Raw genomic sequence first — 23,087 nt, forward strand, 5'->3', positions numbered from 1 at the left:
GTGTGGAATGACACTCGCAGCGGGGTCAGGAGAGCGGGGTCATGAGAGCGGGGTCATGGGAGCTCAGCCCTGACCTCTCCCACACCGCCCAGCTTTCTCAAGGAGGTCACAGGGTGGAACCCACTTTGGGCCACTTTCCTACAGCGGGACTCCTTGGCAGGAGTCTGTCCTGAGCTTAATGCCCCTCTGACAGCTTCCTCCTCAGGGCTGAGGCTGGGGTTGGGAAGGAGGAACTTGGCACCTGGACTTACTTGGCAAAGACCTGGCCTGCAGAGCCTGGGTGGTAGGGGGGAAGGCGGCAGCACCTGGTCTCTGAGTCCCCGCCCCTCTGACGGGCAAGTTCAGAAGCCTGAGACTTAGGCCCATCCCATACCTGGATACACCTCCCCACCCCCGTGAGCTTCCTGAGAACAGAGATTGTGTCTTTTCTGCCTCTGTTTCACCCCAGCCACAGAGGAGGTGTCCAGCCAGGGGCCAGGAAACAGAGATGGAGCCCCTTCCTAGCGGGAGTGCAGTAACCTCTAGACAGGAACTTGGAAGAGCACGTGGGCCCCTGGGGTCCCTAAGGCTGGGATCAGGTTAGATTTGTCTTCTGTCCATGCTCAGAGTCTGCCCTGTCTCCAGCAGCCATGCTGTGGCCGATGACCTGTTAATGACTCACAGCCAGCTGTGGGCATGGAACGGAGAAAGTGGACCCCAGCTGAGCTCATGTACTCGCAATTAGCCTTCTACTCCCCCTCACCACCGGCAGCCTCCCGGCTTCCACGCACGCACGTCCCAGGCTGCCCTTTCCCAACCGCAGCATGCCTCTTGCTGCTTATTTTAGCCTGATGAAGCCTCTTGAAATGTCAGAGCTGGGACCAAGCTCAGGATCATAAAGTTCATTCAACCCTTTCATTCAACCAGGGAGAAAATGGGAATTCAGAGAGAGTAAGTGACGTGTTTCAGGTCACATAGCTAATTGGTGGTGTGGCCAGAAATTGACTGCAGGCTGTAGGGGCCCAAATCCAGCTGTCCCTAACTCCAAGTGGGTGGGGGGGCGGTACAAGCTGCTTCAGGCAGCCCCTCACCAGACTTCTGGAGCCTCTGGAGCAGGCATGCCTGGATTTGAATCCTCATTTGCCAGTTATCAGCTGGGAGACTACAGACAAGATTTTCAGCCTCTCCATATCTCTGTTTCATCATCTGTAAAATGGGGCTAACAGTGGTACCTACCTCCCAGGTTAGTGTAAGGACTGAGTGAGTTAATGTTTCTGAATTGCTTAGTTCAGTGCCAGGCACATACTGAGCAATCAGAACATGTTAGCTAACATTCTTGGGTGTTTAGTGGAGTCACCAAGACTTGGTCCTTGGTGTGAAAAGCTCAAATATTTGGTTTTATCAGTTTGCCCAAGGATGAGCAGATTCCAGGAGGCTGGCCATATAACCAGGCTTGCAGCAAACCAATGGATGGTATTACTGCAGGGATAGAGGTTGCTGTCAGAAGGATCACAGTGGCCACAGTGGCTGCCTCCTGCTCTGGCAGCCACTACCTGAGATCCAGACTGCAGACCTTAGAGCAAGGGCAGCTGGAGATACTTTGGGCTGCTCAAGCTGCGTGAGCCTGAAGGAACGCCCTTTTGAACTCAAATACGCGCCTCTGTTCATCTGTGAAATGGAAGAAATGAGCCTCTAATTCACAAAGTGGTTGTGTACATGAGATCTGGGGACTCAGTACCTTTCCAGCCCTCCTCCTCCCTCGCCCTTTTGAGGCCAGTTGTCTCCATTCAGAGGAGCCTCCCCCGGACCCTGCTGGATAAATATTGACAAATTCTTCTCCTTCCACGTTCTTCCTTTATCAGTCACCAAAGCCCTGACATCTCATACCGGATGATCTATGATCCCAGAGCACGTACAAGATTGAGGTGGTCTCATTCCAGCCCCAGAGATATTTGTTGAATGGATAACTCATTGAATCAATGAATGAAGCAGTTCCCAGAACCTTCTGAAAATTCACCCTGAGCTCTCAACATTGGGCAACACTTCCCGGAGCCACAGCTACACACTGTCTCTCAGCAGAGGCCTCCCTGCAGCTGTCTCATCCACTCTTGCCATCTCTCATCTCTCACTAACACTGCAACCCTTCTCTGCCCTCACTCCACCCCCACATCCAGTCTAGACAACCAGGTGTGTTTGCAGCCTCCCCCAGTAGGAGTGCTGCTGTCACAGCAGTAGCCACTGCCCACATGCCTGATGGTCAGTCTCTAGTCCTCTCCTTCTCCCCAAGTCACAGCTGTCCCTCATTCACCCCACCCAACCTCCTATGGTGGCCTGCATAAGAACACTGACTTGCTTACTTGCTGTTCCAGCTCCACCAATAGCCCATGATACTGGCCAAGCCCCAGCACTTGCCCTGCTAGCCCCAGCTGGCCCCTACCTGTAAAGTCCTATGGGTCGTCCACTCTTCATCAGGAACATCACCTGCTGTCTGGACTCCAGGCAATCAGGGCAGACTCAGATTGGGAGGCCAGCCAGAGCCAGCGAGGAGTTTATGCTCCTTTGAAGGCTGGGACACTGGACCCTAGTTCTGTCCTCAGGTGCCAGGACATGGCCTGAGTGTTATTTCCAGTTTGGTCCCAGCTTTTCCCCCATCATCGACCCACTGCCAGACCTCTACATGGTTCTGGGCTATCAGTGGTCCCTACACACCAACCAGAGGATTCCAAGTGTAGCTGAGCTTAGAAGATTCTAAGGAATCGCCCAGTCTAGTGGAGATGCTCCTAGAGTGTTAGAAAATGTGTTAGGGTTTTTTTCATTGTAACAATGATTAGGGATGCTCTGGCATTGGGTGCCATGGGCCAGAGATGCTAAATGTCCCACAATGCACAAAGTAATCTGCACAATGAAGAATCGCACCCCTTTCTTCATTGGAGAAACGCTGATTCTAGTCAAAAGTACTTACTGTGCAGTTGTAATAGTGAAGAGTCACGGAGGATAAGGGACCAGCCCAAGGTTACGTGGCAAGTTTGTCTTACAGGCAGTCCAATGAGGGGAACCCAAGAGCTCTCCTTCTTAAGAATTTCAGTGTCACCTGTTAAAAAGCCACCAGCAGTCACCAAGTTTGAGGCACTATAGGAGAGTCAAAGACTAATGTGAGATCAGGAAGGCTTCACAGAGGTCATCTAAGCTAGCCTTGGAGGATGGCTCATGGACCTGTGACTTCTGGAAGTGGGAGACAGCATAATGGACAATGGTGAGGCATGAGGACTGGTGCCCAGGAGTGAAGATGGTGGAGAAATGAGCACAGATTTTGGGGAGAAGGCAGTGGAGAATGGGAGTGACTGAAAGGTGAATTTAGGAATGATCACAGAGGACTTTACACATCAAGCTGAGGGTTGGGACTTAATGCTACAGGTGATAGGAAGCCACTGAAGATATCACAGTAGAAGGTGTGCAATAATGCGCTCTCTGCTTAACAGGAAGGTTACTGAGGCTGCCCATGGAGAAGCAATAGGAGGGAAATTACGGGAATGGGAAACCACTGTCAGAATGGTCCAAGTGAAAGACACACATGAGGTTATGATTGAGGACAGAGTTAAGGGGATGGGGTGAGAGAATGGAGACCACTTCAGAGCCAAGAAACCTTGCAAGGACTGGTGCTATCCTTATCATTAAAACAAGGGCTATTATCTGAGTTTGAGTTCCCCTGGATATAGACTCTAAGAAAAGGATTTGAATATAAGTTTATTTGGAAGATGATCTCAAGGAATAACAGTATGGGAGTGGGGAAATCAGGCAAGAAAGGGAAGATAGGGGGAAAGTGTACTGTATCGAAGACAGTTACCCCTTCAGGCAACTGGAGATCAATCTTGCTGGAAATCTCTGGGAGACAGTAGAGAACAGACACTTCCGAGTTTATCCTTAAAGGGCAAGGGAGTTGGAAGTATTTATGCACTGACTCACACCAGTCATTGTTTGAGGGTTGCTCCTGGGAGCATTCACTCTCTGGCACTTTTGGAATGCTCCACATGCAGAAGCAGGCTCTGCAGCCAGAAAAAGTCCCCAGGTCTAGTCTCAGGTGCTTGCAATTGGAAGCTACCGGGTACCTGTGCAGGAAAACAATGAGTACCTGTTAAGATGGGGCAAGGCACTGATAGTATCTGCAACATACATTCTTTACATACAAGTGGAGTGAGTTAGCCAAGATGGCTCCCTGTCTAAAAGCGGCTCCATAAGTGAACCAAGTAAGACACTTCTGAGAGAGGGTCCTGATGGCTAAAATGCCTAGCTTCTGTGACCCCAGGAAGACAGAGAAGCAATCTAAAATACAATAATTGGTTCTATCAATTTTGCTTTGTATATTTCAATGCCAAGTTATCAAGTGCATACAAATGTAGAGTTATTATGTCTTCCTTGTGAGTGAAACTTTATACCACTATGAAGTATCTCTCTCTATACCTAATAATGCTTTAAAATCTAGTCTTATTTTGACATAGCAACACTAGCTTTTTGCTTTGTTAATGTTGTATGTTATATCTTTTCCCACTCTTTATCTGTCTTTGTCTCTACATTTTAGTTACCTCTATGGAAGCAGTATATAGTTGAATTTTGGTTATTATCCAAAATAGGTCCGAAAATTTTGCCTTTTAATGGGAAAATTTAGTCATTTTACATATAACAAAATTATCTTAATATTTGAGTTTAAAATCTACTATTTTCTTTTCTTTTTCTTAACCTTGCTTTCCATATGTCCTACCTCCTCTATGTTCCTTTTTCTCTCCTTTCTTTGCCCCTGTTAGAAATATTTTATTCAACTATGCTCCTCTACTAGTTTCAAAGTTATTCACTCTTTTATAATTTCTTAGTAGGTACCCAGAGATTACAGTACACATTCATAACAAATTCTAATATTAATTGATTATTTTACTCTCTTCCCTCAAAAGGTAGGCAAGGACTTTAGGGGCTTAACTCTCCCCCAAACACTAGCCTGTTATTTTTCTATACAGCCAGTATTACTTGATGTTTACCGTTTTCATTGGTCTTCATTCCTTCCTCCATCTCTGACCTTCCATTTGGGATTATTTTCTTATGCTTGAAAAATATCCTATTAATGTGGCCTGCTAGTGATTAAGTGTCATGATTTATATTAACCTGAAAATGTATTTATTTCATCTTCACTAGAGTGTTTTTTCTGAGTATTGAAAAATAAGTTGTTGATTATTTTCTTTCAGCCCCATAAAGAATCCCATTGTCTTCCGGCTTCCATTGTTTCCATTAAGAAATGAGCTATAGATCCAATTTATTGTCCTTTTGAAGGCATTCTGTATTTTTCTGTTTTTAAGATCTCATTCTCTTTGATTTTCAGCTTTTAGTTTTATCTAATAGTAAAAATGTACTTTTTCATTTTACTCTGATAGGCCCTTCTTACTTATCCTGATTTAGGTTCTTAGAGCTTACGGAACAAATGGATTGGTGTCTTTCATCAGTCTTGGAAAGATCTCAGCCATTATCCCTTCATAAGTTGCTTCTATCCCATTCTCTTAAGCGTTCTTACTGTTTCCTCTGGTCTATTAGACTTTCTTCTATGTTTTCCATGCTTCATTCTGGATATTTTTTCTCATCTAGCTTCCAATTAATTAATTTTTTATTCAGCTTTGTCTAGTATGCTGTTAAACGTATCCTTTGAATTCTTAGTGTCAGGTGTTATAGTTTTCAGTTCTAGAATTTCCATTTCAAAATAAAAGGTTCAATTCTCTGCCAAAATTCTTTTTTCCTTCCAGTTTTATTGAGAGAGATATATTTGACATACAGCACTGTACATGTTTAAGGCGTTCAGCATAATGATCTCTGACTTACATAAACATGAAATAATTATCTTAATAAGCTTATTGGACATTCATCATCTCATATAAATGCAAAGTTAAAGATAGAAAAAAAAATTTTTGTATGTTCATGTATAACTGAAAAATTGTGCTCTACACTGGAATTCGACACATTGTAAAATGACTATAACTCAAAAAATGTTTAAAAAAATGAAAAAAAATTTTTTTTCTTCTGATGAGAACTCTTAGGATTTACTCTCTAAAGAACTTTCATATACAATATACATCAATGTTAATTATATTTATCATGTTGTACATTACATTTCTGATACTTATTTATTTTATAACTAAAAGTTTGTAGCGTTTGACTGCCTACATCCAATTCCCCCTCCCCGTACTCCCCCGTTTCTGGTAACCACAAATGTGATCTCTTTTCCTATGAGTATTTGGGGGGGGGGTAATTAGGTTTATTTATTTACTTACTTACTTGTTTATTTAAATGGAGGTAGTGGGGACTGAACCCAGGACTTCATGCATGCTAAGCATGCATACTACCACTAGAGCTATACCCTCCCTCTTTTGTTTTTGAAGTATAATTGACCTACAACACTATGTTAATTCCTGTTATGCAATATAATGATTTGGTATTTTTATACATTTCAAAATGATCACAATAAGTCTAGTTATGATATGTCACCATACAAAGGTATTACATTGTTAATGACTATATTCCTCATACTGTACATTTCATACCCCTGGTTCATTTATTCTGCAACTGGAAGTTTATACCTCTTACATCCCCTCATCTATATCTTTCCTTCCCTCCTCCCCTCACTTCTGGCCTTTTTTTCTTTTTTTCCTGTATCTATAGCTCTCTTTCTTTTTTGTTATGTTTGTTCATTTGTTTTGTTTTTTAGATTCCACATATAAATGGAATCATGCAATATTTATCTTTGTCTGGCTTATTTTCACTTAGCATAATATCCTCTAGGTCCATCCATGTTGTCACAAATGGCAAGATTTCATTCTTTTTTGTGGCTGAGTAATACTATATGTATGCATAGTCTCCATACTCCAAGTTACATTCCCACCAGCAGTGCGCGAGGATTTCCTTTTCTCCACATCCTCGCCAATCTGCCAAAATTCTTAATTATGTCTTTTATCTCCTTGATCATGCTTAGCATTATATTTCTTAGTTTTAAATCTGCATGCATAACTCTAACAAGAGAAGATGTTATATGTGTTTTTCTTATATATTTGTTCATGTTGTCTCATCATGTGTCTGGTTTTGCTTTTTAGTTTTTAGGGGAGTCTTTTTTTTGTTTGTTTCTTGTGGGGTTTTATGTGTGTGTGTGTGTGCACCCTGGACATTGTCTTTGCAAAATCACTTGTAGAAATTGTCTAAACACCAGCATGATATCTTCTTCCAGAGAAGATTTACAAGAGCTTGAAGGCACTAGCAACACTGGATCACCTTAATCCAATTTCAAGAATTGGGATGAGTCAAAGCTGAGCTGCAGCCTCTGTAAGAACCTGTCTACTTCCAGATCATCCTTCCTCCTCAGGTGCAGACCTTGGGGGGGGTGCCAATTCAAAACAAGTGGTTCACCAAACAGTTCTCTTGATAGACCTTGTCTCTTATTCCCAGGAGACCCTCAAAAGCCCTGACCAACCTTTCAGCCTCTCAATTGCTTCCTGCCTTCCCAAAGAAAAGGCATTTCTGCAGACAGATGCACCTCCCTAGTCTCAGTTTTCTCCATATCCTAGCCCAATAATTCTCCACTGCCTTATTTATCTTATTAGCACTCAGATGTTTCAAACAGTTGTTGTTTTGTGTTTTCATATATATATGTGTGTGTATAGTGTGTATTATATATATATAATATTTATATTTGTATATATATATTGATATTTATTTATATATTTCTATCGTTTCTAGTTAACTTCAGCAGGAAGGTTAATTCACATTACCTAGCCTGCTGTTTCTGAAAGCAAGCACAATGATGTGTAGGAAGTTTCTGAGACATTTGCAACAGTGTTAAAAAGATGTGTGTGGGATTTTTTAAAAATGAACCGTTTACACAACCCAGATTAACATGTTATGGATTGTGATAACAGAATTTACGTTTATGAGTTAAAAAAAGATCCAAGATTTATATAACTGATTGGCTTTAATACCAAAGGGGGTCAGTTAATCAGGAAAATAAACTTTAAAAGGGTGAAGTTAAATGATGAGCTAGTTTCATGTTTTGAAAATAAAATTAGATTCCATGTTCATTTTAAAAGAATCATGACCTGGGGAAATTGACAGGACTGGCGGGTAGGTGGAAATTTACATAAAGGGATGAGGAGCCAGAGGTTGGATCTGGGACGACAGGGAGGGGAAAGCAGGTAGATCTGGGGAGAGTATAACGGGTTCAGCACTGGATGCCTTCCTTTACCTGGCCGAAGAGAACTGAGCAAGGGAGACAGGTGAGTGGCCAGCAGTAGAGTTCTAACCAAATGATCTGATAGAACAGAGACATAGACTTGGGAGCTGCTTCAGCACAGACTGGACTCAGACCAGGAGAGCCAGGTGACCCTGGAGGAGCATGTACAGAGGAGATGCCATCAGAGCACCCATCTTTAGGGGCAGAGGGAGGCAGAATCAGTGCCAGGTGGGAGAAGGAGGAACACATAGGCCTTGACAGCCCTGGGAAGAGGCTCTCTCAAAGCCTTGGGGGTCCTAGGGCCAATTTCCTCTCAGAAGTTGAGGCTGAGATGTGGAGGAGGCCTCTGATGACCCTGAGAGCAGTTTCCGTAGAGTGTCGGGAACCCGGAGGCTACTGAGAAGGGGTTAGGGAGTGAGTGGGAGGCCAGGAAGCAGAGGCAATGTGTATAAACTTTTTTAGAATGTGTGGGGCTATAAAGGAAGAAATTGAGATGGTGATTAAGGGAAGAGCCAGTGGGAACTACTGGAGGAAGTTTGTGGGCAGAAGAGAAGGAGCCAGGACAGACAGGGGACCAGAGAACCCCTGGAGATGGAGCAGTGCTGAGGGGGTCAGCACCCACCCAAGCTGGCCATGAGCTCCACCAGTAACCATGATGATTCCCATTTTTCAGATGAGGAAAGTGGGATTCAGAGAGGCTGACTTGCCCAAGTGACTGCTAGAGGGAGATGGAGCTGGGATGGGACCCAGGTGTGTTAGGTTACAAAGCCCAACACTCAACTCCCACCTCCCCCACCCCCATCGTGATTTCATGGTTTCCATGATCATGACCAACCCTGTCACCACCACACTGCCACCGTCATCACGCCCACCATGGCCTCCACCACTATGACCACCACCGCCACTGTCCACCCCACCACAATAATTACACTCACCAATACGAGATTTCCTGTGCCGGAGACATGCAGTTTCTGTCTTTGGGGTCTCCTATTCTGAGAATATGCAAACAAAATAAACAGCAGAGATGGTCAGCCAAAGCCTTTGGATCACATGGCCGATCAGGGGCTCTGCTGGTCCTATGGTCAGACGGCCGGCATTACTGGCTTCTTCTTAGGGGAGAGGGGCATGGCAGAAATTTGCTCGTCCTTTCCCATGGCAAGCTCCATGGGCATCCCCCATCACCCATTTTCACTCCACCCCAAATCCTTCATTCATTATCTCTGAGCTGGGAAAATTAAATGGGTCTTTCCAAAGAAAAATCCTTAGGGAAGGGAGTGTGTGCAGAAGGATTAGGGCTGGGCTGAAGCCCAGTCATTCTTGGTCCTCCTCAGAGACTCTTGGCTTCCTTCAGGGACATGCTCCAACTCACCAGGAACCCCATCCCTCCCCCAACTCACCACACCCCTCCCTGATACAACCAGGGATGGGAAGCCCAGGGCTGCAGCCTGACCCCACCACCCCCCTGTTCCCTTGGGCCCCCAGACCCTCCCCAGCCCTGCCCCTGTCCCCCAGGCCCCCAGGCCTCGGGCTGGAGAGATTGAGGTCTGGGATGTAAAGGGAGATGGGATGGGGAGGAGTAAGGCCTGAGGATGCTCAGAGAAGTTTCCGTGCTGAGTAGCTTGTTCTGAGCTGCTCTGCCAATTCCTCTCCTTTTTAATCCCAGGATTAGAATAAGTGGAATCCGGAAGACAGGAGCCAGAGACTGAGAATGGGGCACAGTGTGGTGAAGGGGACCAGGCAGGCTTGCAGGCTTGCACTGGAACACTTGCACATCCCTCACACGCACCCGCTGTGCGGTCTTGGCAGGCCATTGACCTCTTTGAGCTCCACTTCCTCATTTGTTAAATGAGGATCATCAAGTCTGACCATAGCTGGAAAGGACATGTGTGAGATGTGCTTTTCAGTAAGCGGCGGCTAGTTGACTGTTACTGTGAGCTCTAAGGGAGGAGTCAGGAAGAATGGGCATTTCTTGAGCCCTGGAAGGCCAAGTGGTTCCAAGAAGAGAACATGGCATTGGTAACAGATAGGCCGGGTTGGATCTCCTCTCCACTGTGAGCCCGGCAATGATTCATCCTTCCCAGGCCTCCACTTCCACATTGATACACAAGATGCCTTACAGGTCTGCTCAGGGACCGAGAGATCTAACACAAAATGTGAGTCTAGAGTAGCGTCTGTTATGTCGGCCCTGCTTCCATTTTGTCTCTGTGGGAATCTGGTGGTTCCCCTTCTCTCCCTCACCTCACCACAGGTGAGGACCCCTGGTTCCATCCTCTGCCCTCCTCTGAGGGAAACTGAAGGGGTCCCAACCATCCTTGTCTCACCTGATTTTTGCCACACTCCCTTGCTCCTCTTCTCCAAAATTATATTCACCTGTCACATCACTTCCTCAAACATCTACCAGAGCTCCCTATTACTGACCACATCTAAACCAGGCTTCTCAGCCTGGCATTTGAGGCCCCTAAGCCCCACCTTCTGGCCCTGTCTTCACTCCCTCGTCTCACCAGATGCCCCTTTCCATGAGCTGACTTGGCCCTGGCTGACCTGCTCCCCAACCTGCCCCCACAGCACTCATCTCCTGCCACCTTCCTCCTCCCTCCTTCCTAGACTTCCGAGGGCTCATTTGTTTCTGAACTCTAACAGATATAAGAAGTCACAGACAAACCAAATCTCAAGTAGCAGCAGAGAGGAAGCCTATCAATAACGGGCCCTAACACAGTTACCAGGCGGGCAGATCGGCTTTGGGAAGAAGCGGGTAATCGAATCTCCCTCCGGTTGCCATCTGTCTCCATCTCCCCTGCCCAGCCCGCGAGGTGCCTGCCCTGCATCCGGCGGCCCAGGCAAATGGGTCTCAGGCCATGATGTGATTCTGTTAAACAGAGCTTGGGTTCTTGGGCATGACCTCCGGCCATCACACCCATATTCCAGGCAGGAAAAAGGGGAAAAGGGAAAGGCAGGGCGTGCTGCCTGCTGAAAACCCCACCACCATTTTAATCAGGAAAACCACCCAGTCATATCTACTTGCATCTTGTTGGCCACAACCATGTCGTAAGGCCCACCCTCATTGTGAAGAAATTGGGAGAGTCTAGCTTTTGCTGGGCACATTGCTGCCCTGGAGATAACTAGACCTGCACGAGTAAGGAGGGTGGGGGGTAGGTATGTGGTGGACACCTAACACTGTCTGCTGCTTTGTTCACCTAGCACGGCAAACTGCACAGACACCTGAATACCTCACTCTAGAACATGCAGCCTGGAGGCACTGAGTCTCCCAGAGGTACTCAAACAGAAGTTAAGTGATGACTTGGCCAAAACATCACGGAGCGGATTCAAACAACAGAAAGAAATCAAGAAAGTCCCCAAATCATCTAGCTTTAGGGCTTTAGGGAAGAGCCCCACATCCTTAATTAAGTTGTTACATACATTTGATTTAAGGCAGAAAGTATCATGAATCAAATCTGAGTCCTAGATTCAAACCTTCCGCTTACTGTGGGGAATTTACCTTTAGCAAATTCCTAAATTTTCTAAGCCTCAGATTTGTCTACTGTAAAATGGGAATAAACAAACCTGCAATTATTTAGTGACAGAGAAAAAAATGTGACAATGAATATATATATGTTCATGTATAACTGAAAAAATTGTGCTCTACACTGGAATTTGACACAACATTGTAAAATTATTATAAATCAATAAAAAAAGTTAAAAAATTATTTAGTGATTTATAGGTGTCAGGCACTGTGCAGATTATTTACTTGCATTATCTTATTTAGTTTTGACAGCAAGCCTTTGAGAGGGTTATTATTGTAGATGAGAAAACTCAGCACAAAAGCGTTTGCGGCGAGACGATGCTCTTTATGCCTGTACCATCTCTACCTGTCAGAGCCTTTGAAGTGGAGTGAGATCTACATTGTAAACCATAATGTGCTTCCCAGAGAGTCACTAAAAGAAAAATACCACATCTATTTATTCATTCAACAAATATTTATCCTGTGCCTGCTGTTCTCAGTATTTTTTAGAAGATACATCAGTGAACCAAACAGATGAAGTGTCCCACCCTCAACGAGCTTGCATTTTAGAGGAAGAAGACCAGACAATAAACAAAATAAATGAGTTTTATATTTATATATATTTGATAGTTGGCAATATGAACTCTGGATAAAAGTAAAATAGAAGTGGGGGGATTCAGGGAAGCTAGGGGTTGTCATTTCCAAAGGAAGAGGTCAGAGAAGGTGTCACGAGGAGACATTTGACCTAAGACCTTAGGAGGCGAGGGAGCCCATCACATGAACACCTGGTTAAAGTGTTCCAGGCAGAGGAGAAGGCTGGTGCAATGGCTTGAGGTGGGCTGTTTCCTGGAACGTTTGAGAAACAGAAAGAAGGCTCAAGTGGCCGGAGTGAATTAAGGAGGCAGAGTCGGGAGAGGTGGTCAGAGAAGCAATGGGGAGGGGTCAGTTAAGGTTTATCAGGCCACTATAAGGATGCTGGTTTTTATGGAGGAAGATGGGAGCCACTGGAGGGTTCTAAGCACCGATCTGGTTTACGTGTTAACAGGATCACTCGGGCCACTGTTGAGAATAGACTAAGCACTGAGGGGAGTCAGGGGGTCCAATTAGGAGGGGCTATTGCAATGACCTGGCTGAGAGAGGATGGCAGCTTAGACCAGGTGGTAACAGTAGAGCTGGTGAGAAACGGTAGGATTTTTGATGTATTTTGAAGTTAGACCCAGTGGGATTTGCTCAAGGATTGGACAAAGAGAAAAAGAGAGGCATCAAAGAAGACTACTAAGTTTTTTGCTTTGAGCAACTTGGAGGGAGGAGTTGTCATTAGCTGGGTTGGGGGAAACTGTGGGGAAAGGTTTGGGAGGCAAGGGCAGGAGTTCAGTTTGGACGTGCTAATTCTGATGTTCCCATCAGTCATCCAGGCAGAGATGCTGAGAAGGCAATTTGAATACGCAAGTTTGGAGTTCAGGGGAAAGTCTTGGGCTTCAGATATAAACAAAGGGGTCATCAGCATATGAAGAATATTTAAAGCAATGAGAGTAAATTAATTTACCAAAGGAAAAGAACAGATAAAAAAGAGAAGAGGGTGCAAGGATTGAGTTCCAGGGCTCTCTGCTGGTTAGAGGTCAGAGGGATGAGAAGCAAGCAGCCAAGGAGACAGAGAAGGCACAGCTGGAGAGGTAGAAGGAGAAGGCAAGAAAATACAGGCGACTTATCTGGAAAGATGCATTAAAGCTTTCAAAAAGCTAATGCCCTTTAACTAAAAAATGCACTTCAAGAATATATTCTAAGTAAATACTCTTGGCCAAGCACGAAGATTCACGGCCAAGGATGTTCTTGACAATGAGGGTCATAAAAGTGAACAACCTAAAATGTTCAACAACAGAGGGTTGGTTAAATAAATTATGGTATATCCGTATGACAGGCTAGCATGCAGCCACGGAAACCTACATTTTAAAAATGTTTTCAGAGTATTGAATGACCTGTGTGGACAGGTTTATCCTCATCATCTATTAGTAAGTGAGGACTCATAGGTTATAAATTGCTATGATCAGCAAGATCCCTGTATCAGTCACCTAGGCACGTGGAGATCACGTTAGGCATTTCAAGCTGAAAGGGATTTAATACAGAGAATTAGGTGTTTACAAAGCTGTGGAAGGGCTGGCTGTCAGGTTCACTACGAGCTTTTAGGGTGTCAGGAAGTTGCTGAAATCGCAGGACACTTGAGCCTCCAGCACCAACGCAGAGAAAACGCCTGAAGTCTGCTCCAAAAGCTCCTATCTGCTGAAGCCCACACACCTGCCCACAGCTGCCAGGAGAACAATGCTATGATTTATGCTTCTTTTCCACCCGCCAGATCTCACGCAAATGCCTCTCATCAGCTGGCGGGGACTCTGAGAACTGTAGTTCCCTGGCTTCCAGCCCCTACTGGGCAGAGGAAAGCATAGACCGGGGGGTGGAGGGGGAAGGAAATGATATTGAGTTGCCAGCAAACAGTACTGTACGCTTTTACAAATATTTCTTTACAAAGATAATATGCCTGGAGAAAAGACTGAAAGCACAAACACTGTGGTGGCCAAATAACACCCCCCCAAAGATGTCCCTGTCTTAATGCCTGGAATTTGTGAGTGTATCATGTTCCCTGGCAAAAGGGACTTCTGTGATTACGGTTGTGGACCTTAAAATAGGGAGGTTTTCCTGGATTATCCTGGTGGACCCAATCTAATCGCATAAACTCTTAAAAGCAGAGAACGTTCTCTGGCTGAAAGTAAAAGAAAGATGGAGCAAAAGAGGAAGACAGGAGAGGTATGATGGGAGGGAAGTCAGGGAAGGTCCAGGTGAGTAAAGGATGCTTCAGGCCATTACTGGTTCTGAGATGTAGGGGCCACGTTTGATGACCAGAGAGAGGTCTCTACAGCTAGGGTCTCCCAGCTGACAGCTAACAAGGAAACAGTCCTACACTGCAAGGAACTGGATTCAGCCAACAATTTGAATGAGCTGGGAGCAGATTCATCCCCAAAGTCTCCAGAAGGGAAAACAGCCCGCTAACACCTTGATTTCAGTTTTATGAGACCCTAAGCCGAGAGCCCAGTCAAGTGCATTCGAACTTCTGACCAACAGAGACTGAGATGATAAATGAGTGCTGTTTTAAACTGCTAAGTTTGCAGTCATTTGTTATGGCTGCAGAAAAACAAATACCATCATTGAAATGCTGCATTTGGTGTTCTCTGGGTAGTTGGACATTGTTCATTTCTTTTTTTATTTTTTCTTTCTTTCCTTTTTTTCCCTTTCTTTTCTTCCTTGTCTTTGATTTTCTGAATTTTCTATTTTAAAAAAATGTCACCTTTATACTCAAGGAGAAAGAAAGAGAGTGAGAGAAAGCCCCTCCAGGCTGATGAGATAGAGTGAGTAGAGGGGCCCTTGCCTGACCGGAGAGCATGGTCAGAACACAGAACAGGGGTCCTAGAGGGGGAGCGAGCTCATGCCATTCCTGAGGGGTTGCGGGTACAATAATGACATAATAATAGCTAACCTTATGTGCCAGGCACTGTGCTAAGTGCTTTACATTAAACAACGTTCTTGATTGTTGTGTGACAGCCTATTTTACAGTTCAGGAGGCGGAGGCACGGGTGGAGTTAAGTGGCTTGCCTAAGCTCACCGAGCTGGTAAAAGGCTGGAGTGTGACTCCCGGCAGCTGGCTGCAGAGCCCAGTCTCCTAAATGAGAGGGAGCCCGGCATCCACAGCCAAGGCACGGAGCCCCTGGTGCAGGGCCCCTGGGCCATTCCAGGGCCTTTCCAATGTAATGTATTTTAAGATCCAGAACTCACAGTATAAAGGACATTACTCTGAAGCCCAATAAGTACAACAGATCAAAGCAGAGGATACGTTTTGGTTGAAACTCGGGTGGGAGGATTGGAGTGATGCCAAGCCCTTCCTGCTCAGCCTTTGACACCCTCAGGAGGCTCCACAGAACCCCCAAGGCACCCTGGGGCACAGTTTGGAAAGGGTCCTTCCAACCCCGCTGCTGCCATCAGGTGGTATCTGACCAAAGGAGAAGGTTTTTCTGAGAAAATTGCATTGTTATTCTAAAAAGCAGCCATCTCGCCCCGCCATCTTGGCTCGTCTCACACAGCACATCTGGGACGTGTTTACTAGCAGCTCACCACTCGGGGGGAGAGGGGGGCTGGGCCTGGGGCAGAAATTGAGAAGAACTGGAAATGAGTAAGACTCATGCCAAATCACTTAACAGGATCCACCAGTGGCACCTACTTTTCCAAAGGAAGCCACATCATTCAAAAATCCATCATCATTTTGCAAGACTATTCTAGGGAAAGCCCTTTGCATTGTGGCTGGTAGGGGCCAACTCAAAGGCCCTAAGAGTTCCTGATTCTGCATATACCCCTCCTTGTTGCAGAACTCCAGGGACCATCTTGCCTCTTTCTATCCAAGCCCCTGCCTCAAGTTCCCACCCAGAGTCCTGACTCCCCCAGGGCTAGGGTCTGCCTTGCTCTTGCTCTCTTGCTGGAAAGCTGGGTTTCCAACCTGAGCCCCAGTCTAATGGCCACAGCCTCTTCCTGCTAACCAGTGCCCCCTCCTTTCTTCTCACCCTCCCATGGCTGGGAAACAGGGTTGCCCCAGTTGCCCCTACTGGGATGTGCCAAAAGTATCAGGAAAAGACTCAAAATTCTTTAATCCTCACAGCATCACCAGCATCCAGAGGTCTCACTGGATTCAATCCCCTGCCTCCGGGCGGGGTGCCCACCATTCACGCTTGCCTGCCTCCTGTGAATGGCTGACCATGTTCTTCCTTGCTTTGCCTGAAACTCGGTTGACCCCGACACCTGTCTGTACATTCTTGATCTCTCATGAGAAAAGAGTTAGGGGATGTGTCTATACCCACTTGGGTAATATAAACAGCCACCAAGTCACCTCCTTTCCTCTTAAATGACTAGGTTAACTAAACATCAGAAGGGGGTTGTGGGCCTGGAAGATCCAGAGATTCTGGTTCAAAGCCTTTTTCCTTCTGTACTCCTAGACCTGATGGTCATGTAAAAAGAGGGAGGCTGGCTCAGAGAAGCCATCTAAAGGGCCCTCTCATCTCTTTCTGGCTACCTGGCTTCAGCTCATCATCTACATAAGTGCCCTCGCCCACCTCAATGCCCTGGACCCATCATGGCCCACACTGGAGAGTCACTTTCCCCCTCCCCCAACCCTGGGTACAGCAGTGTTCACCCAAGGGTGATGATGAAGTCAGCCAGGTTCCTAATAAAAGGTCATGGCCAGAGGACCCCACAACTACAGCAGGAAATGGAGCAAGGTCATATGTTTGGGACAAAAGAACAGCCTTCAGGACCCTGCAGAGATGGGAGGAATGATTACTGCTCTCAGAAGCTGCTGAGTGAAGTCCAAATGTTAAGAAGTAACCAAACTAGGCTGGACATCTTCCTCCATCTCCTGGATCTCCTGGCAGCTTCAGGAGACTCCTCTAGCCTGCCTCACCTCCCCTAGCATAGGAACACCCACCCCTACCTGTGTCAGTTCCGTCAACTTGAGAGGAGCCTAAGGGTCAGAACCATGTCTCCCCTAAACCCCCGAAAGACTAGGACTTGAGGTAGCCCTGAGGGTGACAGAGGGGCAGGAAATCTCCAAGGACAAGCAAAAGGATCCCCGATTTCCTTCCAAGGGCCTCGCCTCTGCTCCTCAGCCCTTACTGGCCCTCCTCCCTTCCTTAACCCTCCCCAGCTATTTCCCTCCCAGATGTTTCCTCTCTCAGTCTTGTCCGGGGAGCCTTTTGTAGATCTACATCCCCTTGGGGACAGGAGACTGAGAGCCCACATCCTAAACTTCAGCTCTTCCCCATGGCCACACACCCATCTCACACCTCCACCCCCCATCTTCATGCCTCTGCTTCCAAGGGAAGAATGATCAGCTAAGGAGAAAGTTCTGACCTAAGGTCAGGATTGTGTTAACAACACATGAAGACCAAGTGTGGTTCCTTTCAGAACAGCAAAAAGGCCAAATACTGGGAAACTCAACATAACCCACTATCTTAATAAATAAACAACATATTTCATGGAGGACAGTCTAGAAGTAGACCCATGTTAAAGACAGATGTCAATTGTCACCATCAACTATCACCATGAGTATTTAAGATCATTCTGGAATTACTTGACAATGCAATTAGATAAAAGAGCAAAATAAGAATTATAAATATTGTAAAGAGAAAGCATAATTATCATTGGATGATATTATTCTATGCATAGATATTCCAAGAGAATCAGCTAAATGACTTTAAGAAATAATCAGAAGATTTAGCAAGGTGGCCAGTTTAAAAATAAGACTTCCTAAACACAAACATTAAGGTTCCATGCACAAATGCAATAAAATTATAATATGAAACATAAAAAAAAATGTGCAGGGATACATGGAAACAGCTATAAAACCTGAATGAGGGACTTTTACATAGGCTTGGATAAACAAAGAGAGAGACTTTGCTCTTGGATAAAAAGTCAATAACACTGAAAGTATGTCTTTGTCCCCAAAATGAATTTATTAATTCAGTAGAATTTTTTTAGAGATAATGTGACAATGTGATTATAAATTTATCTGGAAAAATAAATATGAAAGAAAAGCCAGAAAATTCCTGGATGGAAAAAGTAAACCAATAAGGGAGGAGTAGCCCTTTAAAAATACTTTTAAAAAATTAGACAACTATAATAATTAAAATGGAATGGGACTGGTACCAGCAGACAGATCAATAGTGAAGAATGCAGAAGTTTGAAATTGACCCAAATAAACATGAGAATTCAATTCAATGAGTTGAGACACTAGAATAAAAATAAATAAATCTGTATTCCCTACCTTACTCTTAACACTGAAATTAATTTTAACAGGATCAAAGATGTAAAGAAAAAAACATTTTGAAAACAAAGCATTTGAAAAATAAAGCCATAAAAGTGCCAGAAGAAAATGTGTGTGAATGTTTTTATGATCCTAGGGTAGCAAAGACTTTTCCAGCCATGGAACAAAACAGAAGTCAAAACAGAGAAGAGTAATAAATGTGTCTACACAGGAATTAAAAGAAAAAAAAAAAACTCCATAAATAACATCAAAGGACGAAATAAGGGAATACCTGCAAGATGTATGCCAAGATGCTCATTTTCCTATTTAAAAAAAAAAAGACGTCTTTTACAAAGCAATAAGGAAAAGACAATAATCCAACATGGGAATACAGGCAAAGAATATAAATAAGTTATTCATAAAAAAAAAAACCCGTCTAATAAAAATACACAAAATGTTCCATCTCACTAACAATTTTAATTGCAAATGAAAACAAGATATAATTTCTCAGTTATCAAGCTGGTAAGGATTAAGAAGATTCATACCACACAGGGTTGTGGAAGATGTGATTACAAGGCTGATGGAAGGAAAATTAGTGCATTCTGGAGAGCAATTAGGCATTGTCTATTAAATTATAAATGTTGTCCATACTCTTTGACCTAGCAGTTTAACTTCTTGGATTTTATCCTGCAAAAACATTTATGCAAGCGCTAAAAGTAAATGGACAAAGATGTTCATTGCAGCATTGTTTATAACTTTTTTAAAAGACAGAGGGAGGTGGTGCAGGGAACAACCCATTTGTTCATTCATAGGGAATTGGTTAAACACATTATAGTACATCCATAGAGTGAAATTCTATGATGCTATTAGAAGAATAAGGACACTTTGTAAATATACTATTATGGGACGATGCCTAAGATGATAAGTGAAAAAACAAGTTGCTAAACTTATATATAATATAACATTTGTAAAAAAAAATTTAATGTAGTATGCTTTAATCATGCTTTGGACCAGCCACACGTCCTCCCTCAGAGCTCCCTAAGGAAGCTTAATGCAAAAGAACAGAGGTAAAGGGAAGCAAAATATCATGTTATTACTAGCTTGGACCCTGACCTCAAACCTGAACTCCGGTAAGTGGGACAAAGGCCTCTCTGACTTGCTCACAGCAGAGGACCCAGCAATTGACAAGGCTTGGGCTCCCTCCACCTTTATACTTGTCACTCCACCTGGACGTGACACTGATATCCCTAATCTTGAGGAAGACCCAGTCATACACGCATGCACAGATGCATCTGCTTTGCTCAGAAGACCCCCACCCTCTACTGGCCCGGGCACCTCTCCCTTCTGGGTGTGAGGGCAGAAGGAGATGCACTGGGGGTGGCAGGGAAAGGGGCTGACCCACGTTCTGGGGTCAGAGGTGATGAGCCCTTCCGGATGCAGGGGGTGGACCAGTGCCAGGAATTGCAACAGCTGGTCGCTGGGTTTGTGGGTGAGTGGGCAGGTGGCCTCCTGTGGTGAGGAGGGGAAGGGTTTGTGGGAAACATGGTTGGCAGAAATAGCCAGGATGGCGTGCACAGGCAGCCTCTGGGGAGGGGACCCTTGCCCTCAGCCAACTCCCCCAGGGTCTGTCCCAGGGCACTGCAGGCCACCTGTCTGCCCTATAGTCCTTGAGTCACTTCCTGTGTTTTTCTTTTCACCCAGGTAGGCTCCTGACTCACAGTCCTCCTCCTTTCCTTCCTGTCCCTCTGTGACTCAGGGGCAAGGACCAGACCCACCTGAGGGCCAGGAGAAATGGGACCCTGGCTTGGGATAAGTGCCCCCCTTACCTCTATATCTCCTGCACCTTGGTGTCCCCATCCCTGACACGGAGCTGGCCCCAGCACTAGGGGAAACACAGTTCAAAGGTCATCTCAGTCAGTCCCCTGCATCCAGTCCAGCACAAACAGGGACTCCTCATCAACTCTTTCCCTTGGAGAAAAGGGCTAGAGCACTTTCTGTCTCCGGTTTCAGCAGATTCAGCCTGCCTTCCCCAGCCCTGTACCCTGGTCCTGCTCTCTTCTCTCCTGCTCTGTAACAAACTCCTTCAAGGGTGAAACCGTATCTCATTCCCTCAACGAATGTTTTCTAATTGAATTAGTTTCAAGCTATGTCTTTGGAGCAGGAGCCACAGCTGGTTGAGAAACACAGAAACAGAGTGCTCCCCACTGGGGAGACTTTCTCTTTTGGCCTGTGTGGTAGATATTGCAGCTTGTCCACTCAGCCTCTGTCCCCAGACCCCTTTTCTCCAACTCAGCTCACACAGCCCCAAGCCTCACCAACCAAGGAAGCATCATTCTCCCAACCAAGAGTTAACAAAGAAATGCACAGGTGCTCTAACCTTGGCCTATGAGAACCAAGGGTAAGTTTGCTAAGGGCATTTCAGGGAAAAGTTTTCTTGATCTATAAAATGACTCACAGAAAGAGATGGCCCCTCTTCAACCTCCAGATACATCATGTCTGGATGTGATGTCTGGACCTTCAGCAGCCATCTTACAACCATGAGGGGAGCTGCAGCACTCAAAGAACAAGCCAACACCTGAGGGGAGCAGAACAGAAAGAAGGAAACTGGGTGCCTGATGATGTTGTAGAGTCACCCTACCTCAGGAAATCTTTTCTTATGAAATACAAACTTCCTGTATTGTCAAAACCATTTTGAGTTGGGTTTTCTGTTACTTCCAGTGAAACGGTCCTTACAATTCAGTTGGGTATTTGGGAAGCCTGGCTGATGAAACCAAATGAGTCGTTGTGAGGAAGGAGGGTGTGTGGCCTGGGAAGGAAGGAGATCACATTTTCCAAACTTCTGGCTCATGTTCAGCCCCCAGAACAGGAGCTGTGGGCTGAGGAGGAATGTGGACCATGTGTGGTTAGAGAGGAGAGAAACAGGAGGTGATGTGAGGGGACCTTGGGGAGCCAGCAGCTCAGATGTCATGAGGGAGAGGTACAAAAATGTTCATTGCAGCATCGTTTCTAATTGTTTACAATTCTTTGGAAAAAAAAAAAAAAACCTGGAAACAACCCAGAGGTTCATCTCTAGAGAACTGGTTAAATAAGTTACAGTACACGCCTAGAGTGGGGGCAGCGTATCCACAGAGCCCTAACATAGGAGGTGACAGCTCAGCAAGGATCCTGGATGGGATCATGTGGTTCTCCCCATTGAGGGCCCCCGGGAAGAACCAGGTCCTCTCCCAGCCCAGCCTGGGCTTGGGTTCAGGGTTCATTTGCTATCACACATTTCTTTATATGATGCATTCCATTCCCTGACTGCCCCCAGTACAGCTCTGACCCGCCCCACCCCCCAGGACAGCTACTCCCTTCCTGAGGGCAGGGATCCCCTGGTCTGTGTCTGGGGGCTACCCTGGGCCCAGCACAGTGTTTTGGGCCTGGTTCCAGGGGGCCCAGGAGGAAGGGAACATCTGGGGAAGGTGAGGGTGGAGGAGGACTGGCCATAAAAAAGAATCAGGCAAGTGGAAGGACCACAGATTCCAGAGCCCACATGTGACCAGAGGAGGAGACGGAAGAGCTAGACTCCAGAGGGAGGGAAACAAGGGGCTGAGGTCAGAATGGTGGCTTCACAGAGCAGACTGGGTCGATACAGCACTGTGGACAGGGGCACCTAAAATAAACAGTTCACAAAACTATGCTTTCCCTACTACAGGTAAGGCTCTGCATTTCCTACTCTATTTCATGTTTTGGGATGCTGGTCACAACCTATGGAATTAACTTCCCAACCACCTAACAGGTCAGGACCTGCACTTTGAACACCCTGCTCCAGGGCAATGACACTGAAGGAGCTATCCGCCCACCAGGCCCAACCACGGCTGCCTGGGACTGAGTAGTGCAGGGGCACTTGGACTCAATAGCTATTTGATGGAGTGATTTTATGTCTGTTAGATCCAATAATAAAATATTGGGGCTTGTACTTTGTCGTATGTTTCTAACAATTCCTGTGTATTGTATTTTATCATTTTATTGGTCTATGACAAGTTGGAATTTAAAGAAAAACAACTGGTCTTTTCCCCAGGGGGTCTGAAAAGCACTGCTTCAGAAGATGCAGGCCCTGCCCAGAAGCTCACAGTCCAGGAAAGAAGATTCCTCTGGGGAGTGGCCTGGAGGCGCTCCTCTCCACCAGATCCACACACAAAGGCTCCCTTCTCTGCGGTCCTTCAAGGTTTGTCTTCTAGGAGGGCGCCCGCCTGCGTCCAGTGTTCTTCCCTGAGCTCCCACAATGCTTTGCATGGACTCCTGCTACGTTAGTTCATGTTTTTGGCTGGTTGGCTGTTGACGGACCCACTCACCGTGGACTCTGGCCGTGCTTTGCACATAGAACACAACACGCCCCAGAGGAAGACAGAAGAGCAGAGACAATGGGGAAAGGAGGGGTGAGCTCCATGTATGGTCACAGGGATGGGAAGTCTGAATCCAGGCTCTTCCCAAAGGCAGAGAAGCATCCCTGATGGAGGTCCTGGGCAAATTTCAGCCAAGG

At 45.7% G+C, this 23,087-nt stretch overlaps 1 long non-coding RNA gene across 1 annotated transcript; it reads right to left on the bottom strand.

The window, feature by feature from the left end:
- Positions 1-3,080: 3,080 nt before the first annotated feature.
- On the bottom strand, positions 3,081-21,151 carry LOC135318627 (uncharacterized). Its single transcript, XR_010376906.1, has 3 exons — positions 21,021-21,151; positions 9,166-9,222; positions 3,081-4,085 (listed from the first exon to the last, which is right to left on the bottom strand). It is a non-coding gene; the product is annotated as an uncharacterized LOC135318627 (long non-coding RNA).
- Between the last annotated feature and the right edge of the window lie 1,936 nt (positions 21,152-23,087).

The sequence above is a fragment of the Camelus dromedarius genome, chromosome 19, assembly GCF_036321535.1.
Source record: "Camelus dromedarius isolate mCamDro1 chromosome 19, mCamDro1.pat, whole genome shotgun sequence".
In the NCBI taxonomy this organism is placed as follows: domain Eukaryota; kingdom Metazoa; phylum Chordata; class Mammalia; order Artiodactyla; family Camelidae; genus Camelus; species Camelus dromedarius.